The 20,735-nt window shown below is 46.0% G+C and overlaps 1 pseudogene; it reads right to left on the minus strand.

The window, feature by feature from the left end:
- Positions 1-20,735, minus strand: part of LOC103257981 — a 444,400-nt pseudogene that overhangs the window by 10,870 nt on the left and 412,795 nt on the right.

Genomic DNA, 20,735 nt, shown 5'->3' on the forward strand with positions numbered 1-20,735 from the left:
TTTAGCCCTATTGTCAAGATCTGATTCTTCTGGGATCTCTATTGAACACCCAGGTAGTCATGAATGTGTCTTCACACAGGTTAGTCTGAACTTGAATATCTCCCAGTTCTGCATGAGCTCTGATAATTTTAGCTAATAGCTCCCAGTGGTTGCTTCTTGCCCAACCTCATGGAGTTTCACCACATGCATAAGCAGCTTTGTATTTAGCCAAAGACTCAAGGGCACCTCCATGCAGATTTCTGGACCTCTTTCTCTGCTGACCTCTCTTCACAGTACTCTCCAGTGTTCTGCCCAATACATTTCAAAGGCCTTGGCCTCCCCAAACTCCAGTCTTCATCCTCAGCTCTGCTAGATTTCCATGCCCTCTTGGTTACACCCCATCCCCACACTACTGTCTGGAAAATGCCTCCAGTTGGAAAGCTAGAGTTCCCTTGTTTGTTTCCTGCTTTCAAACATCACAGTCCTACACTGCCTCTTGCCCAATATCCGACAATAGCTGCTTCCTACATTTGGTCTAGTGTCTTAATTGGTTTGGGTGGGATGGTAAGATCACTACCAGTTACTTTGCTGTGGCTATTAGAAGCTGTTGGGCATTTCTGGAGATGTATAAGAGGGAATGAGATCAGCACCTCCCTCCACCCCTTGGGTTTTTAAGCTTTGTGCAGATACTCAGCTGGTTTCCTTGTCAGGAAGGGGCAGGGGAATATGCATCAGAAATGCCCTTCACCAGCTGTGTCATGACAACAAATCCCTTTGTCTTCTCAGCAAATCACTTGCTGGCATGTGCAAGAACCTCTCAGGAAGCCACTCAGTTCACCAGGGATTTGTTTATTCTATGGGCCCATCAGATTCCCCAGTTGCAAAGCGATGTACTCATAATTTCTGCACTAAGACCCTAGGCCGGATGATAAATCTGTGAGCTTGAAGTGGTCCCAGAAAAGCCTGAGTGTCTCAGGCACCTGGCACACTGTTACATAGGAGCCTCTGGCTACAGGGGCACCCTCTGTCCCCTAATAGAGACACAAACCCAAGGGATCTCCAGTCTAGCTGATAAACAATGCCAATTGCCCAGGAGGTGTCTTTAAAATGACCAACACCCAGGTCCCACCACAGACCTGCTGAGTGAGAACTGGGGCACTCCACAGTGTCTCCCCTGCACAGCCAAGGACCATTCTGTAATCTTGTATCTCATGAAGCCGAAGAACTCGTGGATACAAGAGTTAAAGACTTCACAGAAATGCCAGCGCCTTGTAAGCCATCCAATGTCAGTCCCAGGGGACACAAAGGTGACTCAGCTCCAAGAAAGAAAAATTCTGAGCTCTCTCTGAATCATGGCACTTTTATATAGGAAGGAACCTATATAAAAGAAAGGTTGTTCTCACCAACCTCCCTCCCACCCCCCAGCTTTTCCACTCCACAGCTGAAGAAACCCACACCCAGAGGGCTTAAGGGACATGATTAAAACACGTTTTAATAATATATTTTATCTAGCCAGTACATTAAAAAATTATCTCATAAAATATTTAAAATATTATTTCAACATGTAATCAATGAAAATATTGACGGGTTATTTAGGCCTAGGGTGGAGTTACTCATCCAGAGCTTTCCCTACTGCCTTCCAAACCCCTGCTGCAATCATATCAGTCAGAACAGAGTTCAACATCCAAACCACAGCTGAGCCCTCTGAGGTGCCTTGCTCCTGACCTCTGACTACCTTCTCCTTGTCCACAGGCTCACCAGGTCCTTTCTGTTAGTAGCATCAAGGTCCTTCTGGCCTTAAGGCGTCAAACTTCCTGTCCCCAAGAATGCCCTGCCCAGCTCTTCAGCAATGGCCCTTCCTCCTTCAGTCACAGGTTGAGAGCTCCTGCCTCATCAGGCCCCCTGGACCCCCGAAGGCCAGTGCCAGGTTGTCACTCTCCATCTGGGCATGTGCCTTGTGTATTAAGCTTTGTGCAGATACTCAGCTGGTTTCCTTGTCAGGAAGGGGCAGGGGAATATACCCCTTCTCTCAGGGGGCTGGGGAGACTTCTTGCTTACCTCTGTCCTGTCTGTTCCTCCCCTGCCCCTACCTAGCTGGGAGCTTCTAAAGAGCAGAGAACATATCTGTTTGGGGCATCACTGTGTCCCCAATGCCTAGCAAAGTATCTTGAATGAACAAAAGAAATGGATAATCATCAACTGACAAATGGCAGAAATCCCTTTGTCACTAACCTCCTGAGTGTTATGAGGGCAAAGGTTTTGGGGTCCCAGTCTGTGTCTCTGGTGAACCCCATGGTGGCAGGCCCAGCTAGAAGCCCTGCCTGCACTGGGTCACACACTGAACACACTGACATCCAAAGTCCAGGCAACCCAGCATGTGCAGTCCCAGGGATAGCCCCAACAGAACTGTGTTCACTGCCTCTTCCTCCAGCAAGCACAACCCAGCCCTGCAGCCCTGCCTCGGGGCAGGCATGTGCTCTCACCAGTCCACCTGATCTGCACAAGTGATGAAGGAGAATTTAGGATTTATGTTTCCGCTCTAAAACAACCCGGGAGCTGGGTTCATCCATTCAGGGCAAAGGCTTAAATATTTAGAAGCAACAGACAAGCGCTGGCGAGGGGAACGATTTTCATTTTCTTGTATCATGTCCTCCTGTGTGCCCTTCAAAACTCCAAGCAACCCATACAACAAGACCTACCCTTGCCTAAGTTGCTAATTATGAGTCAGAGCCCAACGCAGGACCAGTAGAAGAATCAGAATCAGCATCTCAGTAATGAGCATGATGAAGAGTCATCTAGGTCCCCAATCTCTCCGCAGGTCTGGAGCCAGCCCGGCACTGTCTATGGAAGTATAATAAAGCCAAGTTTAAAACTGCTCTAGTAGCAACGGTAGAGAGGTAAAAACGAAACAGGCAAGACATGTTTTAATCATATATTTTATCTAGCCAGTATATTTAAAATATTATCTCAACATGTAATCAATGAAAATGGTGTTGGGTTATTTAGTGTGGCTTTTTTTTTTTTACACTAAATCTTTGAAATGCCGTGTGGATCTTACAGGCATACCACTTGGGTGAGCCTTGATTCAAGGGCTCAGAAGCATCTGGAGGAGGCACCAGAGCATCTCACCTGAGGCTGCTTGAGAATGTCCATAGCAGAAAAGACATGGGACACCCTGGTCCCGAAGTCCCCTCCCCACCCCTGCAGGCACTGGTGTCAGCCAAGGAGGCTGAAACTGCTGTGTTCTCTTTCCCCCGGATTAATTCACTTGTATTTATTTGGCTTTTTAAAAACAAAGTCAAAGTTAATGCTTTCTATTCATCACAAGGAAAGGGCAGTCCTCCTAGGGGGATCTGTCAAGTAGATGTTCTTTCTGTAAATAAATAAAAAGGTGACAGTGCAGAGAAGGAAAATTACACTGAACTGAAATCTGGGATATTTTTTCCCCTTTCAGATCCATAAGCCAAAATATTGCTAAGGCTTTTTATAAACAAAGATAATGAGTTGTATAATTTATGTAAATTAACTAATGCTGCTGCATTTTCTAGAAGTAACATAAACTGCATTATTTATTTGATGTGCTTTTTGGAGTAAAAAATAATTATAATTGGATATTATACCTAACAGGTTTCTCCTATTGTTTTCTTATTAAGGTTTGTGGTTTTGAATACAAAACACAGAATCGCTGAGTGCACCACATGTGTGGCTTTCCTTTTGCACATACGTAAATGAAGATGATCTTTTTAAAAGATCAGGAGTCTGGTCAGGGCCCTTGACCACGATTTCTGTGTGTCAGAAGGCAGCTGCATGGGCCAAGGACCACGGGCATGGCTTCTGCAGATATTGATTATTTTCAGCTACTATGGGGTCCTAGTTGATTGCAGCCCCTGCGATGCCACTGACTTCATTTTCCCATCTCAAAGTAGGCTCCGTGGCACCAACCACATCAGCCTCATCCAAGGTCTTGCTATAAAGGGAGCATCTCGGACCCCGCCCAGGCCAACGGAATCAGAATCCCCAGGGAGACTTGTGTGCACGTGAAAGTTGGAGAAACACTTTTCTACCTCCTTTGCAGCGAAGGCCCAGTCACTTGCTGGACCCCTCCGGGGGAGACAGCTGGAGCTGCACACGGGCTGGGCCCTCCACGTTTGTTTGTTCCGGACTCACAGCATCAGCCCACACTCCTCCTCACATCTACCATATATTGCAATGAGCGGTACATAACCACACACTGCAATTCTTAATATTATCATATCAGGAGCATTAAAAATGCAAGAAAGGATAATTAAACTAAATAAATTAAACGAGGATCTTGAAATACACAACCCTGGAAATACTTTTGCTGCCTAAATGCTCACTAACATCTGTTGGCCTCGGTCATGCCTGCTATCCTCTTCTGATATCCAAAGCACGAAATATGGCAAAATGCCAACTGTAAATAGCTCTCATTCGAATCCATGTTTACACAGCCAAAGACGGTCCTAACGTGGAAGAGGAAACTCTACTGGAAGCTCATTCATCTTTGGGCTTTCAAATATTGGGTTCCTGGACTCCCGTGCCCTGGAGAACAAGGCTGATTTCCTCAATCCCAGGGGTGAGGAGAAATAAAACAAAAACACCTCAGACCAAAAAGGAACGAAGGGTAATTTACTGAATTTATTTCATCTCATCTCCCTTAATCATGTAAAAACAAAACCCAAAAATGTTCTACATTCTGGTTTGTGTCCAACACAATATGCAAACTAATTGAGTGTAGAAAGCATTGCTTTGCATTATATCAGTTAAAGTAAGTGTAACAATTGCTCTTCCTACCCCCGGGCTCTGTTTCATTTCTGTTTTTGTTATAATTCAGTCCATTCACAATATGTCATTGCAAACACTATTTGCAAAAGAAAGTATAAAAAACAGATTCTTTATTTCTTAGTGCATTTATTTTCATTTCCCCTTCTCAGCCTCTCCACATTTATACCATGCTTCCATCTGGAGGGCTTAAAAAAAGTAATAGACGAAGTTACTATACATAATGAAACGCACACTCATCTGGTATTTAGCCTGAGAATTTCATTGCCAGGTGTTGTGAAAGGGAAAAAAAAATATGGCCAAAATACTGTGTTGCAGCTCATTTCCAAACATTTCATATCGTGCCTGAAAAAGTGTTTCGTTAATTTGGAAGGAGAGTGACTTCGGTGAGTTTTCCTTAACCACCCCGCCTTCCTGGAAGAGGCAAACGTGATCGGTTCGGCAACTGACACCAGGCTGCTGGACCAATCCCACTGCCAGTGTCAGAGGGACCTCAGCATCGCCATTGTGTACTTGGTCATGGGGGCAGCCACCCTCCTGCCTGGAGCACGCAGGGCACTGTGCCTTCAGTCCTTCCGGAGATACAAATTGAGCCTTTACGGGGCTAGGTGCTGGCCAGACAAACACAGGGAAGCATCGTCATGGAGATGAGACAGACGCGCCTTTCAGGGAAGCTCTGAGAGCTTCATGCAAAGGGGAAGGGAGTTGGATGGGAACAGAGTAGCCCAAAACAACCCCGCTGGCTGCAAAGAGGCGACCAAGGGAGCCTCATTCCGCCCACCTTTCTGCAGAGGCTGTAATTTAAGACTTCCAACTCTCTCACCGCAATTAAAGAATTAAAGGTCAGCAACAAGATTCACTTCCTCGTGGACCGATTAGTCCGATTAGTCCCGTGGAAAGCCAAGCGGATTCTGTTTGTAAAAAATAACTGCCGAATGGCTCAGCGTATACTCTTTTGGGAAACGGAACTTAATATGACATTATATTGACAATTAGGTCTAATTCCATGTACAAAAGTGCACAACAAAATGAGAGGTTTAAGTGAAAAACCAGTGTGAGGGCATCATGCCACATAAAAGGATGAAACATTTGTTTCCGCCACACTGCACGTGGATGGGGAAGGAGTCGGGGGAAATAAGGAGTCTTGGGGTTTCCCAATTTAGTTTCCCATAGTCTCCTATGGAAAAGATTACAGTGTTTAACATCTGTCTAATATTTTGGAAAGAAAAATAAGTCATAGAGTGTTCTGAAACAACCTATCAGACAGCGCTAATACCTTGGAACGTCACAGTCAGGCCATGGGCTTGTTATCTGTTGCTGAATGTCACCCAGGCATCTCTTCTGAGGTGGTGGCTGGGGGACCACCCCTGGGATGGCTTCAACAGCTGACTGCTAAGCAACCCCACCCCATCTGTGTCATCTGAGAATGGGAACAGCCCCAGACGTAGTGAAGCAAGCATGCCAATTTGCTGCCTTCAGCCCAGACACAACTCACCAGATGAGCTTCACAGCCCTGTTGGCTTCTGAAAACTGGTTCAAGGTAGCATCCTACATTCCACAAGAGCTGACCTCACTTCCATCAGCATTCCTGCAGTCTCCTCCAAGACTTAAACACATTTTTTTTTAAGGAAATTTCAAGCAAAAGGGACCACAGAAACATATACTATCCTGGTCTCCACTAACATCGCAGATGTTGAAATATGTAGATCTCAGCAGAGCTTTTAACATTGAGTTAGAAATGGAAAGACAAAAGCAGGGGGTTGAAAGAACCATGAATGCCACACACTCACTAAGGGATAAAAAAATCATCATCTATGAATGAAGGATGAACGGAACCGAAGGGAGGGGAAACCCACAGCCACTTGCTGTAGAATTTATGTTTCTGTAAGTGAAACATTAGGCTTTGCACATGGAGAAGAAATTATTGATATGTGTGTTCCCTTAAGGGAGGTTTCTCCAGAGGCCCATTCCAGATTTAATAATAATCCATATTCTTCCTCTGAAATGGCAAACTGAATCTTTGATTTCCTTATCACCACCACAGATACATGAATCATTAAGCCGCAAACAGGCAGAGGTTCAGTTTATCACACGCCACCTAGAATATTTAATAAAATAAATTCTAAATAATCAATTCACGAAGAGTCAACATTTCTTACACTTTTTGCAATAAATGTCTACCCCTCGCATCCATCATAAGCTGTACGTAAACGGTGGCAGCAAAGATGAAGGAGAAACTCTCCGGTTTTCTCGTGCTGTCATGTAAATACTTAAACGTGAACAAATGGCGTGTGGGCCCTCCCATCGGTCACTATTCTAGGGGGACGTGGTCGCCTCCAACGCGTGCAGGCTGCTTTCAACGCGCTTCAAGCCTAAAGATGCGGCAGTTCAATCTTTCTATCTTCTGTGACATCCCACCTGGTGTCATCAAAGCCGCACGTCATTGGTTCAGTCTTCCTGGTCAAGGGAGCAAAGTGCATCCTGAGACTTGCCCTGACCTTTCCACGAGAGCAGTGCCTCCACAGAGCAGTGCCTTGAGCTCTTAGGAGGACAGGACATTTCTGAACTTCCACACCACTCTTTGTAATGAAGCCCTGCATCTGCACCTCTATTTTCCACATTTTTTTTTTTTGCTGCAAGGGGGGAAGCAGACAGACAGAGGGACATGCACCTAATTAGTCTGCAAACCTATGCCTTCCCTCTGCTGGTGACTAGTCCACATCAACTAATGTGCATTGGATACATCTATCCTTTCAAGCTAAGGACAAATTAGGAAGAAACAAATAAGTCTGTGCCACGTGGATGATTTACTGCGAAAAATAAAGAAAAATAAGAAACCTAACCTCACCAGGTATGTTGTGAATAAAAATATTAGTTCATTACAGAAATATAAGCTGAGTCTGAACAGGGTCAGACTGCAAACATGAGTACAGGGAAATACACACAGCACCCTACTCCTTCTAGAAAAGGCTGCCATATTCTAGAACGGGGGTGGGCAAACTCCATTCATTGTCCAAATCTGGTCCACAGCCTGTTTTTGTAAATACAGTTTTATTGGAACACAGCCATGCCTATCCCTTGACTCTCCGCTATGGCTGCTTTCTTTCCGCAAAGGTGGAGTTGAATCACTGGGACAGACAGTGGTTCACAAAACCGAACCTATTTACTGCCTGGTCCTTTATTTTAAAAGTCCTTTCATTCCAAATCATCCATTCATTCATTCAAAAAATAGCTATTGGGCACCAAATGTACCCAACACCAGGGCTGTAGCAGTGAACAGAGAGGCAAGTCTGCTGTTCAGAAGAGGTAAAGAATGCAAGAATAGGATGATGTCACCTGGAGAACTGTTCGGTCACGGCCAACTGGTGTGTTCTGACTTGAGAAACCTGCTATTCTCTCTCTTGTTCATTGCCAAGGACAGAGTCAAGAATAATAGGCTCAAACAATATAATTCGAAATTTCAGTTAGATATCATTTAAGGGTGCTAGGAGTCAAATAATAAATTGCCGGAACAACTTGTGAAATTTTCCTTTGGACTTTTTTTCTTAATATAAAGTAAAACAAACAAACAAACAAAATAAAAAAGCACCTGCCTGGGAGTGAGGCACTGAGGCAGGACCCTACCAACAGCAGGAGGATGGCATGGGTCAGTACTTTCCAAATTAATGCACCCAGGAATCAGGTGGGGATCATACTAAGATGCATATCCAGACTCAGTGGGTCCAGGATGGGGCCTGAGATTCCGCACTCCTAATAAGCCCCCGGGGTCACACTGAGACCCATGGGCCACACTGAGCAGACAGAAGAGCAACATGACTGCTTCCATTTTGTGCTGGTCTCAGGTTTTTTGCAGCAGGAAAGAAAGGCATACCCTGGAGGCACACCATGTTACAAGGTGTGGGAATTAGGAAGCACAAGGAGGGAATGGAAGGTCATCTCATCTGCCCAGGAGAACACATGAAGCAGAACTGCGCTCTTTCATGAACTCATCTGCTTTCCTTCCATCTTGGGTTCTGGCCTTGCACCGAGGGAGGTATCCTCGAGGAGGCTTGGCAGCTGGAAACCCAAACAATGGCAACGGCACAAACAAGAGACCGGAGCAGCTGGAGGAATAGCTCGTTCCTGTCTTCAGTGTGTTCGGTAGCATTTTTCACCTCCACTCCTACTGGTAGCAAAGAAGCCATGCATTTGCACCACTATTTTCTCCATATTGTTTTTTGCTACAGTCTGGGAAGCAGACAGACAGAGTGACATGCGCCTGGTTGGTTTGCAAACTTTATGCCTTCCCTATGCTGGTGACTAATCCACATCAACTGAAGTGCGCTGGCTGCGTCTGTCCTAGGACGGGGTTAGGGATTCCTACTGACAGCATGAACTGCCCCACAGGGGCACAAGCCACGGCTGCCAATGATGGAGTTAATGTTCTAGCAATATTAGGGACTCGAAAGACACCAAGATCGATATTTTACAATTCAGTCAAGTGATGGCCAGAGGTATTCTTTACTCAAACAACCATGTCTGGCCATTGACAGAAGGGAAAAATACATATCCTGGTCTTAAAATGCACCCCCAGCTTCTGCATGAAAATTAAGAAACCCACAAACACCCAGAATGTGTGGCCCAGGGAACACGTAACTCTGTGCCCGCTGTGTGTTGAGGGCCAGACAGAATGGCCCTCGGTGAATTCTGACAGTGGTATTCAAGGGTTTACATTGTAATTGAATATGCTAAAATTCCTATCCGTGTCCTCATGGGCTAATGTGCAATGATGTTAAGGGACTGTTATGATAATAATTAAATACAAGTTCAGCATACCAAGTTGATATTCTGCCACTCTACCTTCATCGGGGAGTTTCTAGCTTAATAAGGCTCAAATCAAGTTTAAAAAAAGGAAATTACAAAATATTGTACATATTGTCATATACCAGAACTACAAGGAAGCCAGAAACTGTGATCGCATTTCCTTCGAGATCTTCCTGGCACATCTTTTACTAACAAGCTTCCCCCAAAGCACCAGGAGCAGGAAGGCCTCTGTTTCCCGAGGTAGCAGACTCTCACAGCAACCACACGGAGGCTTCTGGAAGTCCTAGCATTTGGGTACTTGGGAGAAATCCAGGACTCACTTTTCAGAGGGAGCAAGAGAGTCTCCAGCCTTGGCAGCACTTGGGTTTGCTGGAAAGCAGCCAGGAGTGTCTTTTCTCCTAGCATTGGCCAGTGTTCTTCCTGCTTTTTATGGTTCCTGTGTCAATAATGTGTCTGGAGATAAAGCAACTCACTTCCTTGTGTCTTCAGTGAGACCGATGCCCAAAGCGGACAAATCTCTGTAAAGATTCAAAGGAAACGGCTCTGATGTTTGGAGGGTTGTCAGATAAAATACACAACGCCCAGCAAACTGTGAGTTCCAGGAAAACAACAGACAATATTTTAGTACAGATATATTTGTATCAAAAGTTATTTGTTGTTTACCTAAAATTTACATTTAACTGAGTATCTTGTCCCCCCCAGCATGTGTGTGTATGTGTGTGTGTGTGTGTGTGTGTGTGTGTGTGTGTGTGTGTGTACACAAGTACATGTATGTACTAAATCTGGCAACATGCAATCTGGCCTGTGTGCAAGAGTGTACGCACAGACCCTCACTGCCAGAGTGAGTATAGCAGGAAGCCCCAAAAGCTACAGTTTCAGGACAAATAGAAATGGGCAGTTCATGCTGAGAGTAGATAAACAACTCATTACCCCTAAGTGAAGGTTCACATGGGAATATAAAATGTTCAAAAGCACTTGGGATCAAATCACAGCCAAGGAGTGCCAGCATGTTACACATGGTATTCAGGCCGTGGGGAAACCAACTCGCAACCTCCAAACTGAACAGCAAAGGACCTGCCAGGTCTTCCTTTTTCAGTATCTGGATAGAATGAGCATAATAATTGTATCTGCCTAACACGGGCGTTGCCAAGTAACTGAATGAAATGATGCTCATAAAGCAATGAGCTCAGGACCAGATGTTCAGTAAAAGTTCACTAATGACACCATCATTATTGTTACTGTTATTTGGCCGTAGTTAGGGAAGAGGGAACCTTCAGGAGACTGAGTATTTATGTCTCCTCAAAATGTGTATGTTGGAAGCTAACCCCCAATGTGAAGGCATTTGGGCCCCTCAGGAGGTGAGTAGGTCATGAGGTTGAAGCCCTTCTGAATGGGATTAGTACCCTTATGAAAGGGAACCCAGGCTCCCTCTTCCCTTCCACCATGCAAGAAGAACACAGCAAGAAGGCACCAATCTAGGAACCAGCAAACAGGCCCTCACTAGACCCCGACTCTAACTGTGTCTTGGTCTTGGACTTTCCAGTCTCTAGAACTGTGAGATATAAATTTCTGTTTTTTAAGCCACTGGGTGGCTTTGGTATTTTGTTATAGCAACCCAAAGGTACTAAGACAGAAAGACAAGCAAAACCATCACCCTGCCAGGCCTTTGCAAACTCAGCAGAACATAAACAGAAAGGACTGCTATTGCTACTTCAAAACGGAGCTAGCTTGATGTTATTTGTTTGTTAAAATTTTAATTATATGAACTGGGTAGCGACATGTCACCAGGGATGCCAAGTAATTAAAAACTAAGGAAAGACGATGGACTGGAGGTTCTGAATTGATTCTGCCAAAACATATCCAGGTAACAGGAAATTAAGTTTCAGCTTGTTAGCACGCTAGCAGAACGATGCACAAAAATTCAGATGATTAAAACTTAGCAGAGAGTCCTAGGAGATTCTCTGAGGTGCCGCTGAATGGACTGGCTACCTCCGTGAGAGGTCATGAGACAAGGACTCCTTAAGCACCAGTGCACAAAGTCAGGTTGAAGAGGCAGCCCCAAATCTCTTTTTTTTTTTTTGAGTTGGAGTCTAACTCTGTCACCCAGGCTGGAGTGCAGCGGCACCCTCACGTCCACCGCAGACTCGGCCTGCTGGCCTCAGGCAATCCTTCCACCTCAGCCTTCTAAGTAGCTGGAACCACAGGTACGTGCCACCGCACCCAGTTAATTTTTTTATTTATTGTAGAGATAAGGTCTTACCATGTTGCCCAGGCTGGTCTCGAACCCATGGGCTCAGGTGGTCCTCTCACCTTGGCCTCCCAAAGTGCTGGGATTATAGGCTTGAGCCACCACGTCTGGCTAGCAGACCTAAATCTAAAACTGAAGCCCTGGGTTCAAGTACCAGGTGTGCAACCAATGGGGGATAACTCATCAGCCATGATGGAATCACAGGGCTGGGGCAAGGCTCACATGATGTGGTAACCATGGAAGTATTTAGTCATGTGGCAGAGCTACTGCACAGAGCAAGGTCTTGTGGGGTAACTGATCCAGGCCTGCCCTTAGAGACAAGGAAATACAAGTTCATTCCAACACTCCAAAACCTTAATTCAGGGCCAGGCACAGTGCCTCATGCCTGCAATCCCAGCACTTTGAGAGGCCGAGATGGGAGGATTGCTTGAGCCCAGGAATTCAACACGAGCCTGGACAACAAAGTGAGACTTTGTCTCTATGAAAAATGTTTTAAAAATTAGCCAGGCATGGGTGACACACACCTGTAGTCCCAGCTCCTTGGGAGGCTGAGGCGGAAGGATCGCCTGAGCCCAGGAGGTTGAGGCCGCATGAGCTGTGATCATGCCACTGCCCTCTAGCCTAGGCAACAGTGTGAAACCCTGACTCAAAAAAAACCCAACAAAGTAATTCAGAAGTTGGTGATTTTAACAATCACCATATCACATTGAAATGGTCAGTTTTGTTTCTACTCATTTTTCAAATATGAGGCCGTGTCTTGCTTGCCTCTGTCTATTCTGCCCTTAACAGGTTACCTCGTATCTAAATACGAGAGACAGGCTTCCTAGAACTAGAAAATTAATACTCAATATATCTTTTTTGAACTGGACACAGCTAATATGAAGTCAAAGTGAACACTTCCTTAAGAAGGCAGCAATGGAATGCCACCCACTCCAGCAGTGAAGGAGCGGAAGCCATCACTTCCAGCTGGAGAAGACAGGGAAGACACAGTCGCAAGTCGAGACAGTCAGGAGTTACAAGACTCCTCAGACAGCCTGGACCCAGCAGACTTGGAATGAGGAACGCTGCAGGGTACAGACTGGTGGGCACCCGGTGAGACCAGAGGGGAATGGAGTGAACTAATACGTCCACAGACCAAAGACATCTTTGTTTACTAAAAGTAAAAGCATATCTTCTGTGTGAAGCACACAGTGGCCGCAGGCAGGCTCTTGGCCTCTCCAGCAGCTCCTGCTGCTTGGTTGTTTCATGAGCCAACTTACTTCCTTCTTATCTAGTCATTGCTGTTTTCCATACTTGATCTGGGCACCATACATGTTTGTGGCTGGCTATTTAAAATATTTTCCATCAGCTGCAAGCAAGGTGCCAATTTATCTTATGGCTGCAAGCAGAGCTGAAATGATCTGGCATTGCCACGAGGCACATGGCTATTTCATGCCCTGTTAATTCCTAATGTGGTAACTACAATATCATTCCTACTTTTAAAAGAGATTCTTTTTTTTTTTTAATATGTGGCCTAAGTGTCCAAATAAAGAACATCACTTCTAACGAGGCCAAGTCCCAAAACATAACCTTGTTACCACTGCGGCCACACTTACGCTGGGCTGCTAGCTTTAAGGCAGTTCAACAGGAAGTCAAAGAAACCCTCCATTCTTTTTAGGCAACACGCATTAAAGTTTCTCCTTGCGTCTGAAAATTGCAGTCAGGGGTGGTGGCTGGCATTTCTGCCTGAAGATGGCCCAGGCTAGGGGTTTCCTTCTATCTCAAACAGGCTCAGAGGGGAAGGGTGTCTTCTGTGCATGTGACCACTATGGAACCAAGAGCCTCTGTGCCATGACCACTCACTGCTTCCAAAGGCAGAACGTCTGTCATAAGGCACATCTTAAGGCAGAGACAGCCCCATTCCAGGAGGCCAATACAGTTAGTCCCCTACATATGAACAAGTCCTATTCTAAGAGTGTGTTTGTAAGTTCAATTTGTTCGTAAGTCCCACAAAGTTAGCCTAGGTGCCCACCTAATACAGTCAGCTAGACAGTACTGTACTGTCATAGGTTTATAATACTTTCCACACAAATAATACATGAAAAACCAACAAACACAAAAAATAAAGATAACGTTTTTAATCTTACAGTACAGTACCTTATAAAGTACAGTACAATATAACAGCTGGCACACCAGGACTGCCACAGAGTGAACAGGCAAGAAGAGTTACTGATGGGAGGAGGGAGAGGATGTGGGAAATGGCAGAGCTGAAGGATCAGCAGCAACAGAGATGGAAGGCAAGACCGACGTGACTGGACATGCAAACACATATTCACATATTTGAAAGTTCACAACTTGAAGGTTCGTATGTAGGAAACTTGCTCTATCTGGCCTAAATAGGGCTGGGAAGAATACTGGCATTTTGCAATTCTGTCCACCTGTTGCTGCAAGTCACATCCACTATTTCTCAATAGACTCCATCACTGCTGTCTGATACTTCCCATCCCTCCTTTGTCACATGATATGCTCCCACTCTGTCCTGCTTCCTTACAGTATGTCACTTCCCTTAGGCCAATTCTGCCTTATGTACCCTTCCAGAATATTCCACACAGGGCCTTGTGATTCTTGTATCTCAGCCCTCAAATCCCTGCATTACAGTAGCATGCCTGATTTTTTTGTCTCCCTATGAGTCCAGGGACCACATGGTGGATAGGAAACATTCAACCACTGCTGGGTGAATGAAGTGTATGTGCTGCCTTTATCTGAAAATTCTACAGATCTTACCCGAGTACCCCAGAGCAGCTGGTCTAAGAGCAAGAGCTTAAGTTTCAGGACCAAGCAGGCCTGGGCTTGCATCTCAGCTCTGTCACTGTTTGCAGTCAATAAGAGGCAAGAGAAACTTCTTTGATGTTCAAACTTTTCATCTATAAAATGGGTACATTGCATGGGTGTCTTGTGAGGATTAAATAAGATGGTATACCTGGTACATGGGAGATCCATAAGCCCACGACTCTCCCTTTAGTAAGTGTATGGCTCCCATCTGTTGTGGGAAACCCCTGAAGAAATGAGGGGTCGGGGGATGGGTGGAGAGCCAAGAGCTGCCCTGGGTCCTGAGACACCCAGCATTCTCAGGAGAGAGATGTGGACCCTATATCTACGACAGCCCTGCAAGCTTTTGGGGCCAGAGAAAAGTGCTGTGAACTTGGAAGGAATTCTTCCAGCATGGCCCAGAGAACAGCATCCCCTCTGGTCAACTTCCCCAGCACATCGACCGCCCGCCCTGGTGATGCTTCACATCTGGCTCTTTGCTGTCAGGGAACCTCCCATTTCCCCCGAGGTCCCCACCCTGTCAGGCTCCAGATAAGCAGGCAAGAGTCTGCACAGGGCACAGGACGCACTCCAGACCTGCCGAGATTTCATCTCAGGAGACATTGATATCACAACCACCTTCTTTCTCCTCTCTGCCAACCTTCATCATCCCTGGAAACCTTATCGAGCTAGCTTCTCCCTGGCTTACAGACAAGACAACTAATCATGGACCTAACAGCTCGTCAGCTTCAAAAGCAGCAGCCCCCATCCTGTGCCTGGCTGAGAAAATCAATGTGCCTTTGAGTTGCCGGGTGTTACCGAGGGCCCCAGCCTCTGAGAACAAAAGCAGCTAGATGGTTGAGGCTTCGAGAACAGGGCTGCAAGTTTTCCTGGCCTGAGGGAAGGCTTATAGCAAGTGGTATGTTAAACGGTAGATTCAAATATCTTCATTGTGCCCCTGAACTGAGGAAACCAGCTTGGGTGGCAGAAAACTCTCAGCTCCAAGACCTTCCCAACAGAAGGCAAGCTGGCTGGCACCATGCCTAATGTAATGTGGGTAGTGAGTGGATGGAAACTGCCTGACTGAATCCACCCCAAGGGAAAGGCAGGGTCCCGACTGGGAAGTCTCCTTCTCCTCTGAGAGCAAAGTCCCATGAATATCCCCATGCAATTTCCCCAGTGTGGTGGAACTCCCACCCACTGTCCCAGGGCACACCCACTGGGCTTCCCAGCCCCTGGCCCAGATGAGATAATAATTTGCTATGAGACGAGGGTGCTTATCTTGTCTGAAAAGTCCTTCTTCAGGGCTGTTTAAACAACTATGCCCACGGTAGACCATGCACAGCAGAACACGCCGGTGAACACAAGAAGGTGCTCATCCGACTCATCGTTCAGCAAACCCCAAATTCAAATAGGATGGGGTACAATCTTCCATCCATCAATAAGGGAGAGGATTGGTCATCTGCCATTTGGTGGGCATGTAATTAGTACAGCCACATAGTGCATCTAGTAAAACTGAAGATGCCAGACCTCACAGCCCAGCAGTTCCAAGGCCAGGCTGCCTATGTACACAAAAATACGTGTATAAGAACAATTACAGTAAGTGCCCTACATATGAATGAGTTCAATTCTGAAAGTGTGTTTGTAAGTACAATTTGTTCCTAAGTGCAACAACATTAGCCTAGGTACCCAACTAACACAATTGACTATATAGTACCAGCTACATCACTGTTGCTTTTATGCTTGCATCTGGACATCCTAGGCTTGAAATAAAGATACCGTACTATTGTATTCTATATTGTAAAGTACACAAAAACACAACCCCTTGCAGAGGGTGCGTGCACCTGACAATGTATGCCAGACATGTGAATTAACTTATGTGCTCAGATATGCAAATGTATGTAAGCATCTTTGAAAGTTTGCAACTTGAAGGGTTGTATGTAGGGGACATACTATATTGAAGCATGTTTGAGATGCTGAAAAATTGGAAAGAATCCAAAATGGGGGAGATGCGCTTGGAAACAGCTCAAGTGTTTGTACAGTGGAATATTATAGAACTGTGCAAAGGCACTGAAGGGATATAGCTCAGACCACCGTGCTAAGCAGAAGGACAAGTTACAAAAAAATATGTGCATTGCTCACACACACAATCCTCCTCAATACTAAGTAGGAGTTGGAAATGTCTCTCATCCAGGAAGTGCCTCTCATCATTCCAGCCCACTCTGAACTCCCGGGATGTTGATCCCAAAAGCCCTGTCTCTCTGCTTCTCAGCACTACTGATAACCTTCATGTAGGAACATGGCTGTCTCTTCAACTTGGCCATGAGTCTGTAAGGCAGAGAACGTGGCTCCTGTTCCCTCTGCAGACACCATAGGGCCTTGCATAGAGTGGGTACACAGACAGCATTTGCTGACTGACTCAGAGGGACAAGAACCTGAGCTCACAGGAAAGGTCACAACATAACACATTACATTCGGTGGCCTCTCTCTCCAAGAACCTGACGGCAAACCACCTGGTGTCACCAGCCATTCCTGCTGCCCGCCCTGCCACTCGCAACAGGAAGTCCTGGACACCCCTCACCATCCCACACATCTCCCTCCCCTCACATTCTGAGGGGACAGACTGTCATCTGCAAGTGTGAGCACCACAAATAACTCCACACATAAATATGGCCTAAAAATAGCCATAAATCATTCTGATTCCATCCAGTGACAATTCTAATTTATAACATGAGGGAAGAAAATGAACACTGTGGCTTGCCTTCTCCCTGGGCTTCTCAGCAGCTGCTGAGAAGAATTCCACCCTGCTGCTACCACGAGCAGGAACTCCTGATTTACGTATTCCTAAAGATGAAATATACCAGGGACCTGTGGGCCCTGGGGCTGTGTGCTGAGGTTTCCATGGGAATCTTGCAGCCCCATTCATCCTGGTGTGAGTGCTTCCTCACTTGTGCGCCCCACTGAGCCTTACCCCACTTTCCTCCTGTTCCTCTATGACAGGAGACAAGGATTCTCCCAGGAAGAGCTCGGTCCGCCTCCCCGGGCTCCTTGCAACGATGGCTAATACGTTTGTACAATCGCCAGTCACCGTCCTAGAGGTATGTCCTAGCAGCACGTTTGGGGTAATCTGCATTTTAATGTTGCATGCAGTCAATTAAACTACGCTGTGCAAACACAGAGCACAGGAGAGTGTAGGGAACTGGTATTTCTCGGATCGGGCTTTTCTTTGTGCATCATCATAAAGCATTGTTATTAGGTGCAAAAAAAAACCTATAAAACAAAAGCTATCTTTCTCTGTAAGGTAATATAATAAAAGCCATTTGATGCTATTTTTAACAGCCACAAAAGCACATGATTAATACAGAAAAAGTCATCATGACAAAGTATGTTACAAAAAACATCAGTGTGGACGGGCAACCCATTGAACTCAAGTGGGTTTATGGACCCAGCTCTTCACCCTGGCACACCAGAAGACTCAATGCACTAACAGACTCTAGGATGCCTCTCTTTGACCAGCTTGAAATACCAGGAGGATCACAAGCCAGCATCTCAGTTCCTGGCCCAAGGTGGCACTTGCCATATGCCTGGGACAAGGTCCTTCCCAGGATCAGTAACAAATGCAGGGAAGCAGGGGCTTGTTAACTAGCAGGCCAAGAGTCCATCTCGATCCCTGCCCTCTCTCTCCACCACTGTGGCTTGGGTCCTCAAATGATGGAAAAGAGAAATGAGGGAGTTTCTCCACGACTGCCCAAGGTTGGGGGATCAGAATGCCAGCAAGTAACCCCAGACTGCACCCGGTCCTCACCCAAGAGCCAACACCTGAAGTTTTCCCAAGATGTGTCTGCAGCTCCCCAGCCCTGCAAGAATCACACGCATCTTGTGATCCCAGAGTTTAAGCTCTACTAAGGTTGGCCCACGTGGGGTTTGTCAGAGGAGGGAGTGGAGCCTGGCTCTGCAGGGGGTTCGCAGCTCAACAGACCAGCCGGGACCACCTCAAGAGGCAGTCCCTAACTCTGCCTCCCCTCTTCCCTGAAACCTTTCAGACTCTCAATGCACCCAGTGCCTCTTCTGCAATCAGCACCATGAAGGATTCCACGGTCACCTTGCAGGTCCCCATCTATCCGCCAGTGACTCCCTAGAAATAGGAGTGCTTTCGTTAAATCTGGTTTCCCTGAAACCTTAATGGTGACTACAGGGCAAGAAGGAAGAGAAACAAAACAAAAGCAAAAACCAGGGTCTTGGCAAACGAAAATGACTTTGACAGCGGGCACTGGCATCAAAGGATTCCACAGTGATCCCCTTCTCCGTGGCAGCCTGGAAGTGACATTTGTGCAACAAGAGAACCTTGTCTGTGCTTTTACCTCCACTCCCTGGACTTTGAGTTTCATGTGGTCCTCTCTGGTCGTTTTCCCATCTTTCCTCTTTTTCCAGCAATACCCATCTTTCCTGTATTTCACTTTCTTCCTGTTGTAGAGTATCATTGAGCCATTCTGCGGTCTGGAAACAACAAATGGTTAAGTTACCAAGAGAACCAAGGAGAAGGAAAATTTATGAAGAAAGATATCGTCGACCAGTAAAAGTCTCTACAGAAAAGCAATATTCCACATTTGCTGGAACATAATTTTTCACCTTTTATTGCAGCTCCCTGGATTAACCATGTTTTATGGCCAGCCAAAAATTTGCTTTGGATTTGGTACCTAATGAATTAAATGTGTCAATGATAGGCTTAAAAAACATCCCCTCAGTAATAACCACCAACTAATCGGGATATACGATGTGGGGGCCTGAGCTCCGCACTGAAAAGCAGGCAAAACTGAGAGAGAAAGCAAAAACAGCCGGGGGTGTTGGGGCAACCTGCGATATCTTATCTCTTATAGAAGGAATTTCTACACATCTTTTAATCCATCACCCAGCATTAGGAAATAAATAAGTTTAACGCAGACGCTAGATGACTACGTTAAGAACAGACCAATGGCAAAGCCAGACACCGAAGCCAAATGCTCTTGATTCATTGCCTGCATTTAGATTACTGCTGGATACAAAAGCGGGTCCACAGTACTGCTTCTCCAGCAAGTAAGTACCTGATTCTTTCCCATTTGGGCTTCAGCTGTCAGAGGTCTCAGATACTGCCTGGCAAATTCATCTATTCAACCCACAGCCAAGGTATCTCAGGAAAATAGGTGCCCACTTGCTAAATGCTAAGAGAAAGATGGCCATTCTTGTGATGTTTCAAATGAACCTTGAGGTTTCCAAAAATAAAAACATGCCTCAGTCACAAAGAGCAGAGGGGTATTATGTGCGTATCTGTAGCTGTGGCAGTCACATATTCGGGTTTGGAAACTCCAAGGAGAGGAGCTAAGCCTCTCTGCCAGCTAGGGGGTAAGTGGTAAGCCACTTCCAGGATAAAGTTTCAGCAGGTGTGGGCAGAGCCAGCCCCCAAGGAACACTTCCCCCCAAACTGGCAGTACCCCACCTGCTGAAACTGCAGCCCAGAAGAAGGAAAGTCAATGATTCTGTGCACCAGGAGGCCAGCACAGACCTGCCACCTCCCTCAGCTAAGGTGAGAGTAAGTCACACAAATCAGGCAAAGTGGCTTCTTCTGCACATTGGCATGTAGTGTTACTCTGCCACAGCAGAGGCAAGGAGGAGCTAGGACCTCTCTCACTGGACCAAGGCCCTCCTGCTCCTTCCTTTTCTTCCTCCTTTGAACAATGGGCCACTTCACAATCTGGCCCACAACATTGGCTATTGATGGCTTAATGTGCCATTGTCTGTAGGAAAAAAAAAAGTCACTCCGGGGTGACTACAGCTAATTATAGTTCCCACCCAGCCCGACTGTGTCATTCAGCAGCAATATGATGACTAAACAGCAATTCCATCGGAAATTATAGACTTTCAACAGCGACTCCCAACACTTCATTGTTTCCCGAGCAGGGCGCAATTGGTTTGTGTCAGTGTTGGTTTCCTCCCTACGTCTGTGCCGACTAAAACAATCAGGAAACGGCTCCATGCGCTTGTCACAATGCTGTCACCTGATGGTATCTGTCTTGCGCTTACAAGTCTGCACTGGAAACCTTACAATTCGCTTCCATTTCTAACGGCAGGTAGGCTCGCACAT

Source organism: Carlito syrichta, unplaced genomic scaffold (genome assembly GCF_000164805.1).
Source record: "Carlito syrichta isolate Samal-C Ts95f unplaced genomic scaffold, Tarsius_syrichta-2.0.1 Scaffold301924, whole genome shotgun sequence".
Lineage (NCBI taxonomy): Eukaryota > Metazoa > Chordata > Mammalia > Primates > Tarsiidae > Carlito > Carlito syrichta.